General features: G+C 42.1%; 1 pseudogene; it reads left to right on the forward strand.

Moving 5' to 3' along the window:
- Positions 1-12263: 12263 nt before the first annotated feature.
- Positions 12264-13710, forward strand: LOC144254922 (lamina-associated polypeptide 2, isoforms beta/gamma-like; annotated as a pseudogene).
- Positions 13711-14396: the final 686 nt, after the last annotated feature.

Raw genomic sequence — 14396 nt, forward strand, 5'->3', positions numbered from 1 at the left:
ACGGATCCCTATTCTCACTTGATGGAGGTCAGGAACTTTCCAGAGGAAAGTGAGAGACTTCATCCACAGTGACTGCTCTTTTTGCCATTTTGGCTTTGGATGCACACATGGGATCTTTCTTTAATCCATCAGGTGCTAAGAATCTAAGCCACAGCCTCACACAGGGCCAAGAGGCTGATTCACACACATCCCTTTGCACAGGAATTAAGCAAAAAGCCACAGGTGATGCCCATTCATTTCCATTTGAAAACTGTTTACTTCAGGCTTCACAAAGGGGTGGCCTGAGGCAAAGACCTTCCTGACAGTCAGGGCAACAGAACAATAGGTAAGCAAAAGGCCCAAAGCAGGGTTTCTCCACTGACACTTTACTGGTCACACTGATATCTGAGTTTTCTGAGATGCTTGCCATTCCCTTCAGTTATCCAGTACATGGCCATGTCACAGAGCTGGGAGGTGGTACATATCTTGGACACAAACCATGAGCCTATTCTGGAGAGTGGCCAGAATTCAGGAAGAAAAGAGGAACTTACCAAGATAGTAGGTGTTGCCCATAGTTAAGGCAAGCACCAGTCCATTCATAAATTGGAAAGGATGAATGCTGGAAAGTTTTCTACTAGACAGGACGCATCCATTGATTCATTCTCTTTTCCAATGTCTACAACCAGGGATACAGTGGGATACACAGACATAGAAACACTCGCCTTGTCAAACGACTTACTAGAAACAGTCCACTCCAAACCAAACAAAATGCCTTTCCTACCTATTCTCAGAACATGAGACAAAACCATAAACTCACACCCACACCCACTAAGGCACATCCTTCCCCCAAGTAGGTCTGTGACTATCCGGAGTGTCTTCTGACTGGTGGGCCATACAATGTTCCCCCAAAATGGCCCGTCCTCTCTCAGATCTGGCCTCCTTGGCCTACTCAATGAAGTTGTCAGGAGCCACCAGTTAGCCACTCACTACCTGCTTTCTCAGAAAAGTCCCCTCTTCAGAGCTTTCCTGGCATTTGGTCATCCTCACATCAGTAGGTACCAAGAAAGACTGACTCTGTCCTTGGTAAATGCAAACAAGTGAGCCCACTGGGACTGGGGCTGAAACTGGCTCTGGGTGCCTGGCTTCCTGGTTGCCAAGTTCAGAGAGTCCCATCACCAAGGAAGTGAGGTGAGGTCACTTCCTTCAGGAACTGAATGAGGTCACTGCCTTGGCAACCAAATTGTCCTAACAGTTGCTTCCAAGGGTCCTATGAGATGGAGGCTGCCCTCGCTTCCTGTGACACTTTCACAAGTTAGAATGGTATATCCTCCATAGGCACCCAGGAACAGCTTTCCACACAGGCCTGGTTTGCTCCATCTTGTCTACATTAAAAAGAGAGAGGCTCATACAGAAACACCCCTTCATCCTGTCCAGGTTGTTTGCCATGGAAGATGACTTTTGCTCTCTCATGTCCTTCAGAGCTGCCTACATCTTCTCCAGGGATCATTTCTGCATGGACCTTTGAGTTCTCAGCAGGTGGAAGATCCCCTACATTCCTCTATTGTAAGACCAACTCTGTCCCTGCTCTTCTGTAAAGTTGGATTGAGGGAACAGTGTATGGTTAGGGGTAAGAACATGTTTGATTTGGGTTAGGAATCATTCGACTGGATGAAGAATGGTATTGGGAACCTGCAATATTTATAATAATATATAGGTGAAGTATATGTATCAAAACGGAAATCTAAGAAAGCTTTGAAGCCCAGAAGGGCATTGGGCCCTTGACGTGGATACTTAGCTTTGAATTACATTCTGCACAGATGTCTCAGATAAATTGATATACAATGGCATAAGACCTTGTACCTTGGATGATTGAATGTGGAAGAGAGCATCCAGTCAAAAAGGGATAGTAGGTAGGATTAGGAAGATAATCAGTAGGTTTAGGAAGAAGAGTGAGTATAACATTTGGACCAAAAGTTCTTTAGCAGTAGGGTGTCAGTTAGAGAGTAGATGTAAATGTCAGCACATGTGAAGAGTCAGTCACAAGAATGAATATGGGAAATTATGTAGGAAAGCAGATATCAATAGAGACATTGGGAAATTAGTCAAAGTATAAAGTGAGTGATAGGATTAGATATTTTCAACAGGGTTGAGGTTGAATATGTAATCTTAGGAGGAAGCAACTGTGTAGTCACCAATATGATTGACATTTGAGATCATTAGGCCCCTGGACAAGGTTGTCTTTAGTAATCCATGCTCACTTACCATTTAGACTTTGGTACAATCATAAGTGTGAAGTTTGCATTATGTGTCCAGAATATCACTGTGATAAAATGTATATGTAGATCAGGTGACATGAGTATTTCTTCCACCATTTCTGGGAGCAATATCTTGAAGATGTATTGATTAGTATTTGGGGGCACCAATAGGTGTACCCTGTGTCTATGAATATAGAGATAAAGCATGAAAAGACCATACTGTGAATAAATACTATAACTGTTTCCAATTTACATAATGGATTGAACTGATACCTGAAAATATATAGGAAATCTAATATTGATACAAAATCATTCATTCCAACCAGTTATATATCTAATGGTAATATTAGGGCTATGGTTTACCATGAAGGCTGTGTGAGATTTGCTTGAAAAGTGATTATGGAAATCGAAAATAATGTGTTTGGAAAGAAGTCTCATGAAAAGACCAGTCCAGAAACATACAGGAGTACATGTGTTCTGAAGCAGGAAGTGATTGAAAGTGAACCAAATGCCTGGAAATTTGTGAACTTGTGGATGAAATATATATCCTATGATGCGGATCAACTGAAGAAATAGTTATGTACCAGTGTTGAAAAAAAAGAAACGTCAAAATACACATCATGTATCATAGGAATCTTCTTGCATTGATGCTAAACTCCGTCAGTTACTGTAGAAATATTAGGATTTCTAAGCACCATTCACTCGGAAACAAATGTGTAGTTCAGGGGGATGAATATTTCTGAGAATAATCTTTTGAAAAGATGATTATAAATCCACATACATGAACATGAATGAATTTAGGGAGTGTATAATAAGACACATATATTTCATACTTTCAAAAATCTAGAGAGTGGGTGTGTTTGTGTGTGTGTGTGTGTGTGTGTGTGTGTATACATACACACACACATTCAAACAAAACAAACACAGAGACACTTTAAAAAGTAGAAATATATATGCCAATCAAAATTCATCATGAAATATATATCATCCACGGATCCAAAAATATTTAATTTACTGAAAATGGATTTATGTATCATGTTGTTCAAGTAGAAAGCTCACCCATAGGTTGAATTTTCAGTTCCAACAGCATTTAGGAGGAGTGATCTCTTCTCACAATTTGTATCTGCCATGTCAGCCACCTCACAAGAATGTACGTGGGATACCAGGTAGGTTTCTATATGTGCATGTAAAAATACATGTGCTGAATAGGCTACAGAGAAAGGGAGACAGGAATTCACATATTTGTTAACTTTACAAACACATGGAGAACTACTTCACTTAAAATGGACTGGATTTATAACACCTAGCCTTTATAATGCCAAAGGAAAGTCCAATTATACAACATGCCTCCTCTGAACTGCATGTATTGCTATTCTGTTTGGGTTATTTTCCTCCATCATATCAGGATTGGTAATCAGAGTCTAGGAGGGTATGGGTTAGTGTCAGGGATTCAGTATTTTGAATGGAAAATAGGAAAATGAATCCAATGTGTATGCAATTATGTGCTACACAAAAATCTTCCCACTCTCATCAAGAACAATGCCTTGACATTACCTTTGCCCCAAGTAAGACACAATACGAACAGAAGAGTTAGAAAATCTGTGAATACAAATATACATTGGAAAATGCTCAGGAGTTCACAACCTTGGAGGTGGGAGAGGAGTTTCCATAAGTAAGGGACAGGGTAAACACTCCACCAACATGGAGCTCTGCTGGCCTAAAGACTTCTTGGGAAACTGCCTCTGAGGTTGGACCCTTGAAATATATGTTGTTGTCAGGAGCTTTATCTTCCTTTGTAGTGAGACCATCAAAGCTTGGTCTGCATCTATGTGGCCTGGAGGACATGGTTTCTGATTTTCCAATGAACATGAGGCAGCAGTGCTGAATTCTCTCTTTGTAGGTCAACTGTGGCCACTGGGGTCTAAGTGTTTCCCTGTGTGGACTGTGAGGCCATTTGGTCATCCTCCACTTTTCCTGGTGTTTCTTGCTGCTTCACTGGGAGTTTCCTATTTGCTTCAAGAAATACAAGGAGTTCAACTGGGACACAGTGCTGGAGGGAGTTCTGTCACGTGTGCTGACTCAGGGTCCTAGGACAATGCACCAACCAGACTTCTATCCCACAGAGCTTGCCCCTTGTCCATAGCAACCTGATTCTGAACATTGCCCAGAAACCTCTCCATATAACAAGATGCCTTTACATATAAGGGTCTGCTGGCTGCACCATGTCAGTCACAAGCCATGTGGAAGCCAATCTCAGATCCACATGGCCCCACCACAGATGTTTTATCACACACCTGCACACCACTGCTCTAGGCCCACTAATCTGCAGGCTCCAACCTACTGGCATCTCTGTTCTACAACATTTTCATGAAACCCAGTCAATCAAGGCACTGTCTGGTACACTCATGATCAGCAACAGGACATCCAAAGGTTCTCCAGTGCCACCTGTTCATAGGAATTTCAAAAATTTCATGGTATTTATCAAGCCATTTTTCAAGGATGAACTTGGACGCACTGTGGGTTTCTATTCATTCAGGAACCCCTAAATGATGAGGAAGCTCATTTCAATGAAAGCTCTGGAGAAACACTCAGAGGCAAGGCTTCCCAAGAGTGGCCGAAAGGTCACATCAAGCCAGGCACATTTGAGATCTACAATGTGAGGTCCCTGTGTGTTTTGACTTTCAATTATGGCTGCCAGGTCTTTAAGAATAAAATCATGTGATATCCTGGCTGAGACTCCCAGTGCTCTGTCGAAAGCCACCCTGGGCCTAGATCTCAGTTTCCAAGGGCAACTCTCATGCATGGCCTCCTAAAATCCCAACACAATTCATGGCAATACTTCTCTGAGTTCAGTTCCAGAACTCAGTCTCTAAGGGAAATCACCACAGAGTTCAAGCCCAGGTGGACCCAGTCATCCTTTCCAAATGCCACACTAATGACCACAATTCAAACCAAAACACTGCCACATGGCCCTCATCTTCTTCCATATAGACACTCATCATAACCTCTGGCTGGAGTTTTCCATGAGGGCGGCAGCCCAAGACAGTGTCTAGAATAAGCTCCCTTGCCCCTTATTTGCCCAAAGTCAGGGTGGTCTGGACAACCTTCCTGTGAACCAGGAGTGATCAAATAGACCTGCCAATTATACTGCTCTGCTTCTCCAATTTGAGGCCTATTGACTTTTGGGTATAGATTCTTTGTGTGAATTGGAGACATGAGAAAACCCAAGAACCTATGGGCTAGCCTCTGCAGGGCTTTGAAGGACTCATTTGACCCAAAGGATCCCTATTCTCACTTGATGGAGGTCAGGAACTTTCCAGAGGAAATCGAGAGACTTCATCCACAATGACTGCTCTTTTTGCCATTTTGGCTTTGGATGCACACATGGGATCATTCTTTAATCCATCAGGTGCTGAGAATCTAAGCCACAGCCTCACACAGGGCCAAGAGGCTGATTCACACACTTCCCTTTGCAAAGGAATTAAGCAAAAGCAACAGGTGATGCCCATTCATTTCCATTTGAAAATGGTTTACTTCAGGCTTCACAAAGGGGTAGCCTGAGGCAAAGACCTTCCTGACAGTCAGGGCAACAGAACAATAGGTAAGCAAAAGGCCCAAAGCAGGGTTTCTCCACTGACACTTTACTGGTCACACTGATATCTGAGTTTTCTGAGATGCTTGCCATTCCCTTCAGTTATCCAGTACATGGCCATGTCACAGAGCTGGGAGGTGGTACATATCTTGGACACAAAACCATGAGCCTATTCTGGAGAGTGGCCAGAATTCAGGAAGAAAACAGGAACTTAGCAAGACAGTAGGTGTTGCCCATAGATAAGGCAAGCCCCAGTCCATTCATAAATTGGAAAGGATGAATGCTGGAAAGTTTTCTACTAGACAGGACACATCCATTGATTCATTCTCTATTCCAATGTCTACAACCAGGGATACAGTGGGATACACACACATAGAAACACTCCCCTTGTCAAACGACTTACTAGAAACAGTCCACTCCAAACCAAACAAACTGCCTTTCCTACCTATTCTCAGAACATGACACAAAACCATAAACTCACACCCACACCCACTAAGGCACCTCCTTCCCCCAAGTAGGTCTGTGACTATCCGGAGTGTCTTCTGACTGGTGGGCCATACAATGTTCCCCCAAAATGGCCCGTCCTCTCTCAGATATGAACTCCTTGGCCTACTCAATGAAGTTGTCAGGAGCCACCCGTGAGCCACTCACTACCTGCTTTCTCAGAAAAGTCCCCTCTTCAGAGCTTTCCTGGCATTTGGTCATCCTCTCATCAGTAGGTACCAAGAAAGACTGACTCTGTCCTTGGTAAATGCAAACAAGTGAGCCCACTGGGACTGGGACTGAAACTGGCTCTGGGTGCCTGGCTTCCTGGTTGCCAAGTTCAGAGAGTTCCATCACAAAAGAAGTGAGGTGAGGTCACTTCCTTCAGGAACTGAATGAGGTCACTGCCTTGGCAACCAAATTGTCCTAACAGTTGCTTCCAAGGGTCCTATGAGATGGAGGCTGCCCCTGCTTCCTGTGACACTTTCACAAGTTAGAATGGTATATCCTCCATAGGCACCCAGGAACAGCTTTCCACACAGGCCTGGTTTGGTCCATCTTGTCTACATTAAAAAGAGAGAGGCTCATACAGAAACACCCCTTCATCCTGACCAGGTTGTTTGCCATGGAAGATGACTTTTGCTCTCTCATGTCCTTCAGAGCTGCCTACATCTTCTCCAGGGATCATTTCTGCATGGACCTTTGAGTTCTCAGCAGGTGGAAGATCCCCTACATTCCTCTATTGTAAGACCAACTCTGTCCCTGCTCTTCTGTAAAGTTGGATTGAGGGAACAGTGTATGGTTAGGGGTAAGAACATGTTTGATTTGGGTTAGGAATCATTCTACTGGATGAAGAATGGTATTGGGAACCTGTGTTATTTATAATAATATATAGGTGAAGTATATGTATGGAAACAGAAATCTAAGTAAGCTTTGAAGCCCAGAAGGGCATTGGGCCCTTTACTGGGATACTTAGCTTTGAATCACATTCTGCACAGATGTCTCAGATAAATTGATATACAATGGCATAAGACCTTGTACCTTGGATGATTGAATGTGGAAGAGAACATCCAGTCAAAAAGGGATAGTAGGTAGGATTAGGAAGATAGTCAGTAGGTTTAGGAAGAAGAGTGAGTATAACATTTGGACCAAAAGTTCTTTAGCAGTAGGGTGTCAGTTAGAGAGTAGATGTAAATGTCAACACAGGTGAAGAGTCAGTCACAATAATAAATATGGGAAATTATGTAGGAAAGCAGATATCAATAGAGACATTGGGAAATCAGTCAAAGTATAAAGTGAGTGATAGGATTAGATATTTTCAACAGGGTTGAGGTTGAATATGTAATCTTAGGAGGAAGCAACTGTGTAGTCACCAATAGGATTGACATTTGAGAGCATTAGGCGACTGGACAAGGATGTTCTTAGTAATCCATGCTCACTTTCCATTTAGACTTTGGTACAATCATAAGTGTGAACTTTGCATTATGTGTCCAGAATATCACTGTGATAAAATGTATATGTAGATCAGGTGACATGAGTATTTATTCCACCATTGCTGGGAGCAATATCTTGAAGACGTATTGATTAGTATTTGGGGGCACCAATAGGTGTACCCTGTGTCTATGAATATAGAGATAAAGCATGAAAAGACCATACTGTGAATAAATACTATAACTGTTTCCAATTTACATAATGGATTGAACTGATACCTGAAAATATATAGGAAATCTAATATTGATACACAATCATTCATTCCAACCAGTTATATATCTAATGGTAATATTAGGGTTCTGGTTTACCATGAAGGCTGTGTGAGATTTGCTTGAAAAGTGATTATGGAAATCGAAAATAATGTGTTTGGAAAGAAGTCTCATGAAAAGACCAGTCCAGAAACATACAGGAGTACATGTGTTCTGAAGCAGGAAGTGATTGAAAGTGAACCAAATGCCTGGAAATTTGTGAACTTGTGGATGAAATATATATATCCTATGATGTGCATCAACTGAAGAAATAGTGATGTACCAGTGTCGAAAAAAAAAAAAAACGTCAAAATACATATCATGTATCATTGGAATCTACTTGCATTGATGCTAAACTCGGTCAGTTACTGTAGAAATATTAGGATTTCTAAGCACCATTCACTAGGAAACAAATGTGTATTTCAGGTGGATGAATATTTCTGAGAATAATCTTTTGAAAAGATGATTATAAATCCACATACATGAACATGAATGAATTTAGGGAGTGTATAATAAGACACATATATTTCATACTTTGAAAAATGTTGAGACAGAGTGTGTGTGTGTGTGTGTGTGTGCGTATATATATATATATATATATATATATATATATACATTCAAACAAAACAAAGACACAGAGACTTTGAAAAGTAGAAATATATATGCCAATCAAAATTCATCATGAAATATATATCATCCACAGATCCAAAAATATTTAATTTACTGAATATGGATTTATGTATCATGTTGTTCAAGTAGAAAGCTCACCCATAGGTTAAATTTTCAGTTCCAACAGCGTTTAGGAGGAGTGATCTCTTCTCATAATTTGTATCTGCCATGTCGGCCTCCTGACAAGAATGTATGTGGGATACCAGGTAGGATTCTATATGTGCATGTAAAAATACATGTGCTGAATAGGCTACAGAGAAAGGGAGACAGGAATTCACATATTTGTTAACTTTACAAACACATGGAGAACTACTTCACTTAAAATGGACTGGATTTATAACACCGAGCCTTTATAATGCCAAAGGAAAGTCCAATTATACGCCATGCCTACTCTGAACTGCATGCATTGCTATTCTGTTTGGGTTATTTTCCTCCATCATATCAGGATTGGTAATCAGAGTCTAGGAGGGTACGGGTTAGTGTCAGGGATTCAGTATTTTGATTGAAAAATAGGAAAATGAATCCAATGTGTATGCAATTATGTGCTACACAAAAATCTTCCCACTCTCATCAAGAACAATGACTTGACATTTCCTTTGCCCCAAGTAAGACACAATTCGAAGAGAAGAGTTAGAAAATCTGTGAATACATATATACAATGGAAAATGCTCAGGAGTTCACAACCTTGGAGGTGGTAGAGGAGTTTCCATAAGTAAGGGACAGGGTAAACACTCCACAAACATGGAGCTCTGCTGGCCTAAAGACTTCTTGGGAAACTGCCTCTGAGGTTGGACCCTTGAAATATATGTTGTTGTCAGGAGCTTTATCTTCCTTTGTAGGGAGACCATCAAAGCTTGGTCTGCATCTATGTGGCCTGGAGGACATGGTTTCTGATTTTCCAATGAACATGAGGCAGCAGTGCTGAATTCTCTCTTTGTAGGTCAACTGTGGCCACTGGGGTCTAAGTGTTTCCCCGTGTGGACTGTGAGGCCATTTGGTCATCCTCCACTTTTCCTGGTGTTTCTTGCTGCTTCACTGGGAGTTTCCTATTTGCTTCATGAAATACAAGGAGTTCAACTGGGACACAGTGCTGGAGGGAGTTCTGTCACGTGTGCTGACTCAGGGTCCTAGGAGAATGCACCAACCAGGCTTCTATCCCACAGAGCTTGCCCCCTTGACCATAGCAACCTCATTCTGAACATTGACCGGAAACCTCTCCATATAACAAGATGCCTTTACATATAAGGGTCTGCTGGCTGCACCGTGTCAGTCACAAGCCATGTGGAAGCCAATCTCAGATCCACATGGCCCCACCACAGATGTTTTATCACACACCTGCACACCACTGATCTAGACCCACTTATCAGCAGGCTCCAACTTACTGGCATCTCTGTTCTACACCATTTTCATGAAACCCAGTCAATCAAGGCACTGTCTGGTACACTCATGATCAGCAACAGGACATCCAAAGGTTCTCCAGTGCCACCTGGTCATGGGAATTTCAAAAATTTCATGGTATTTATCAAGCCATTTTTCAAGGATGAACTTGGAGGCACTGTGGGTTTCTATTCATTCAGGAACCACTAAATGATGAGGAAGCTCATTTCAATGAAAGCTCTGGAGAAACACTCAGAGGCAAGGCTTCCCAAGAGTGGCCAAAAGGTCACATCAAGCCAGGCCCATTGAGGTCTACAATGTGAGGTCCATGTGTGTTTTGACTATCAATTATGGCTACCAGGTCTTTAAGAATAAAATCATGTGATATCCTGGCTGAGATTCCCAGTGCTCTGTGGAAAGCCACCCTGGGCCTAGATCTCAGTTTCCAAGGGCAATTCTCATGCGTGGCCTCCTAAAATCCCAACACAATTCATGGCAACACTTCTCTGCGTTCAGTTCCAGAGCTCAGTCTCTAAGGGGAATCACGCCAGAGTTCAAGACCAGGTGGACCTAGTCATCCCTTCCAACCGCCACAGAAATGAGCACAATTCAAACCAAAACACTGCCACATGGCCCTCATCTTCTTCCATAGAGACACTCATCATAACCTCTGGCTGGAGGTTTCCATGAGGGGGGCAGCCCATTACAGTGTCTAGAATAAGCTCCCTTGCCCCTCATTTGCTAATGTCAGGGTGGCCTGGACACCCTTCCTGTGAACCAGGAGTGATCAAATACGCCTGCCATGAATACTGCTCTGCTTCTCCAATTTGAGGCCTACTGACTTTTGGGTATAGATTCTTTGTGTGAATTGGAGACATGAGAAAACCCAAGAATCTATGGGCTAGCCTCTGCAGGGCTTTGAAGAACTCATTTGACCCAAAGGATCCCTATTCTCACTTGATGGAGGTCAGGAACTTTCCAGAGGAAGGCAAGAGACTTCATCCACAATGACTGCTCTTTTTGCCATTTTGGCTTTGGATGCACACATGGGATCTTTCTTTAATCCATCAGGTGCTGAGAATCTAAGCCACAGCCTCACACAGGGCCAAGAGGCTGATTCACACACATCCCTTTGCACAGGAATTAAGCAAAAAGCCACAGGTGATGCCCATTCATTTCCATTTGAAAACTGTTTACTTCAGGCTTCACAAAGGGGTGGCCTGAGGCAAAGACCTTCCTGACATTCAGGGCAACAGAACAATAGGTAAGCAAAAGGCCCAAAGCAGGGTTTCTCCACTGACACTTTACTGGTCACACTGATATCTGAGTTTTCTGAGATGGTTGCCATTCCCTTCAGTTACCCAGTACATGGCCATGTCACAGAGCTGGGAGGTGGTACATATCTTGGACACAAAACCATGAGCCTATTCTGGAGAGTGGCCCGAATTCAGGAAGAAAACAGGAACTTAGCAAGATAGTAGGTGTTGCCCATAGATAAGGCAAGCTCCAGTCCATTCATAAATTGGAAAGGATGAATCGGCCCGGGTTCGATCCTCAGCACTATATACCAATGAAGATGTTGTGCAAGGAAGATGTTGTGCAACGAAGATGTTGTGTCCGCCGAGAACTAAAAAAAATAAATAAATATTAAAAAATTCTCTCTCTCTCTAACTCTCTCTCTTAAAAAAAAAAAAAAGACCAAGGGAGTCTGAAGGCTAATGACTAATATGACTAATACATAACTAATACATAACTCCCACACACTAACACATATACACAAACATTCCCAATACCTGAAATATAGAGACCTCTCTCAAACACCTTATCCCCAAATATTTCCACACACATGTAGACACCCCAGCATTCTCCAAACAAATACACTTTGATATAACAACCACATTTCTGAAAATAAACTTACGTGATTCATCCACCCCATAGATCAATATACATAAAGTAGTACACATGCCAAATACCCAAAATATTCTCTAGCACACCACTTAAAAATATACGTCAGCCCCATGGCGCCCCTCCTGGGCGGGAGGGCGGGAGGGCAGGAGGGCGGGAGCTGTAAGGCTTGGAGGTGACAGCGCGGCCCCTGGCCAGGAGTGAGCGCTGTGGTGTGAGCGGAGGCAGTGAGGCTGCGGGGAAGGGGACTAGTAGATCCCGGAGATGCTGGAGTTCCTGGAAGACCCCTCGGTCCTGATGGAAGACAAGTTGAAGAGTGAACTGGTCGCCAACAATGTGACTCTCCTGGCAGGCCAGGGAGCAGCGCAAAGACGTGTACGTGCAGCTCTACCTGCAGCACCTCACTGCACGCAACCAGCCGCCGCATGCCGCGGGCGCCAACAGCAAGGGGTCCCTGGACTTCTCCAGCGATGAGGAGCGCGAGCCCACCCCAGTGCTCAGCTCCGGGCCCTCCACCGCGGGCTGTGGCGGCGCTACCGTCGTAGGCAGGAAAGCAACAAAGAAAACTGATAAGCCCAGACTAGAAGATAAGGATGATCTAGATGTAACAGAGCTCTCTCATGAAGAACTTCTGGATCAGCTTGTGAAATATGGGGTGAATCCTGGTCCTATTGTGGGAACAACCAGGAAGCTGTATGAGAAAAAGCTATTGAAACTGAGAGAACAAGGACCAGAATCAAGATCTTCTACTCCTCTACCAACAGTTTCCTCATCAGCAGAAAATACTAGGCAGAATGGAAGTAATGACTCTGACAGATACAGTGACAATGAAGAAGATTCTAAAATAGAGCTCAAGCTTGAGAAGAGAGAACCACTAAAGGGCAGAGCAAAGACTCCAGTAACACTCAAGCAAAGAAGACTTGAGCACAACCAGAGCTATTCACAAGCTGGAATAACTGAGACGGAATGGACAAATGGATCTTCCAAAGGCGGACCTCTGCAGGCATTAACTAGGGAATCTCCAAGAGGGTCAAGAAGAACTCCAAGGAAAAGGGTGGAAACTTCACAACATTTTCGTATAGATGGTGCAGTAATTTCAGAGAGTACTCCCATAGCTGAAACTATAATGGCTTCAAGCAACGAATCCTTAGTTGTCAATAGGGTGACTGGAAATTTCAAGCATGCAACTTCTATTCTGCCAATCGCTGAATTCTCAGACATACCAAGAAGAACACCAAAGAAACCATTGACGAGAGCTGAAGTGGGAGAAAAAATAGAGGAAAGAAGAGTAGAAAGAGATATTCTTAAGGAAATGTTCCCCTATGAAGCATCTACACCAACAGGAATTAGTGCTAGTTGCCGCAGACCAATCAAAGGGGCTGCAGGCCGGCCATTAGAACTCGGTGATTTCAGGATGGAGGAATCTTTCTCATCTAAATATGTTCCTAAGTATGTTCCTTTGGCAGATGTCAAATCAGAAAAGACAAAAAAGGGACGTTCCATTCCCGTATGGATAAAAATTTTGCTGTTTGTTGTTGTGGCAGTTTTTTTTTGTTTTTGGTTTATCAAGCTATGGAAACCAACCAAGGAAATCCTTTCTCTCGTTTTCTTCATGATGAAAATAGAAAATCCACCTGAATTATATCACTTTGGCACATTCAACTTGGTCTCCTATTTTTAATAACTAGAAAAACATTTGTGTATATTTGTTGACTCGAGAACTAAAAATAATGTGATTTCACTTCAAATTTAATATTCCATGGAAAAGCAAACAAGATATCTGAATGAACTTCATTTAAATGTTTTGGACTTTGGACTAGTGGGAGATCACTTTGTACCATATGGATAATCTTTTTTAGCTCTGGAACTTTTTGTAGGCTTTATTTTTTTTAATGTGGACATCTTATTTCATTTTTGGGAAAATATATTGTTTTGTGTATTTGGAAAACAAGAAGGGCAAAACATGGTAGTATAATGTGAAATTACACATTTAAATACTTTGAATTCTTACAGAAAAGATTAAGAATTATTCTCTGCTGAATAAAATTTTACAGAGGTGGAACATTGAAATTTGGTAAGAGAAAGTAATTTGGTTGTACTTTTGTAACTGAAACAGTTTGACAGTGTTTATGAGGGAAAGTACAGCAATAATCTCTTCTGTAACTTATTAATAGTAATGTTGCTATTGTAGCCCTATCATACTCACTTTTTAAAAGATTTCTAATATCATGAATGTCCTCTTTCAGTAAGACCCATTTAAATATAATTGATTTTTAGCAGGGATCTTTTAGGGTGACATAATACTTGTTTTAGAGAACTAGCTGGCTGTACATGTTAGCTAGCTAGAAGGCTAAAATTGGAAATTTATACTTTTTATTTACAACTGAAGATTCTGTC

Source organism: Urocitellus parryii, chromosome 5 (genome assembly GCF_045843805.1).
Source record: "Urocitellus parryii isolate mUroPar1 chromosome 5, mUroPar1.hap1, whole genome shotgun sequence".
NCBI classification, from domain to species: Eukaryota; Metazoa; Chordata; class Mammalia; order Rodentia; family Sciuridae; genus Urocitellus; species Urocitellus parryii.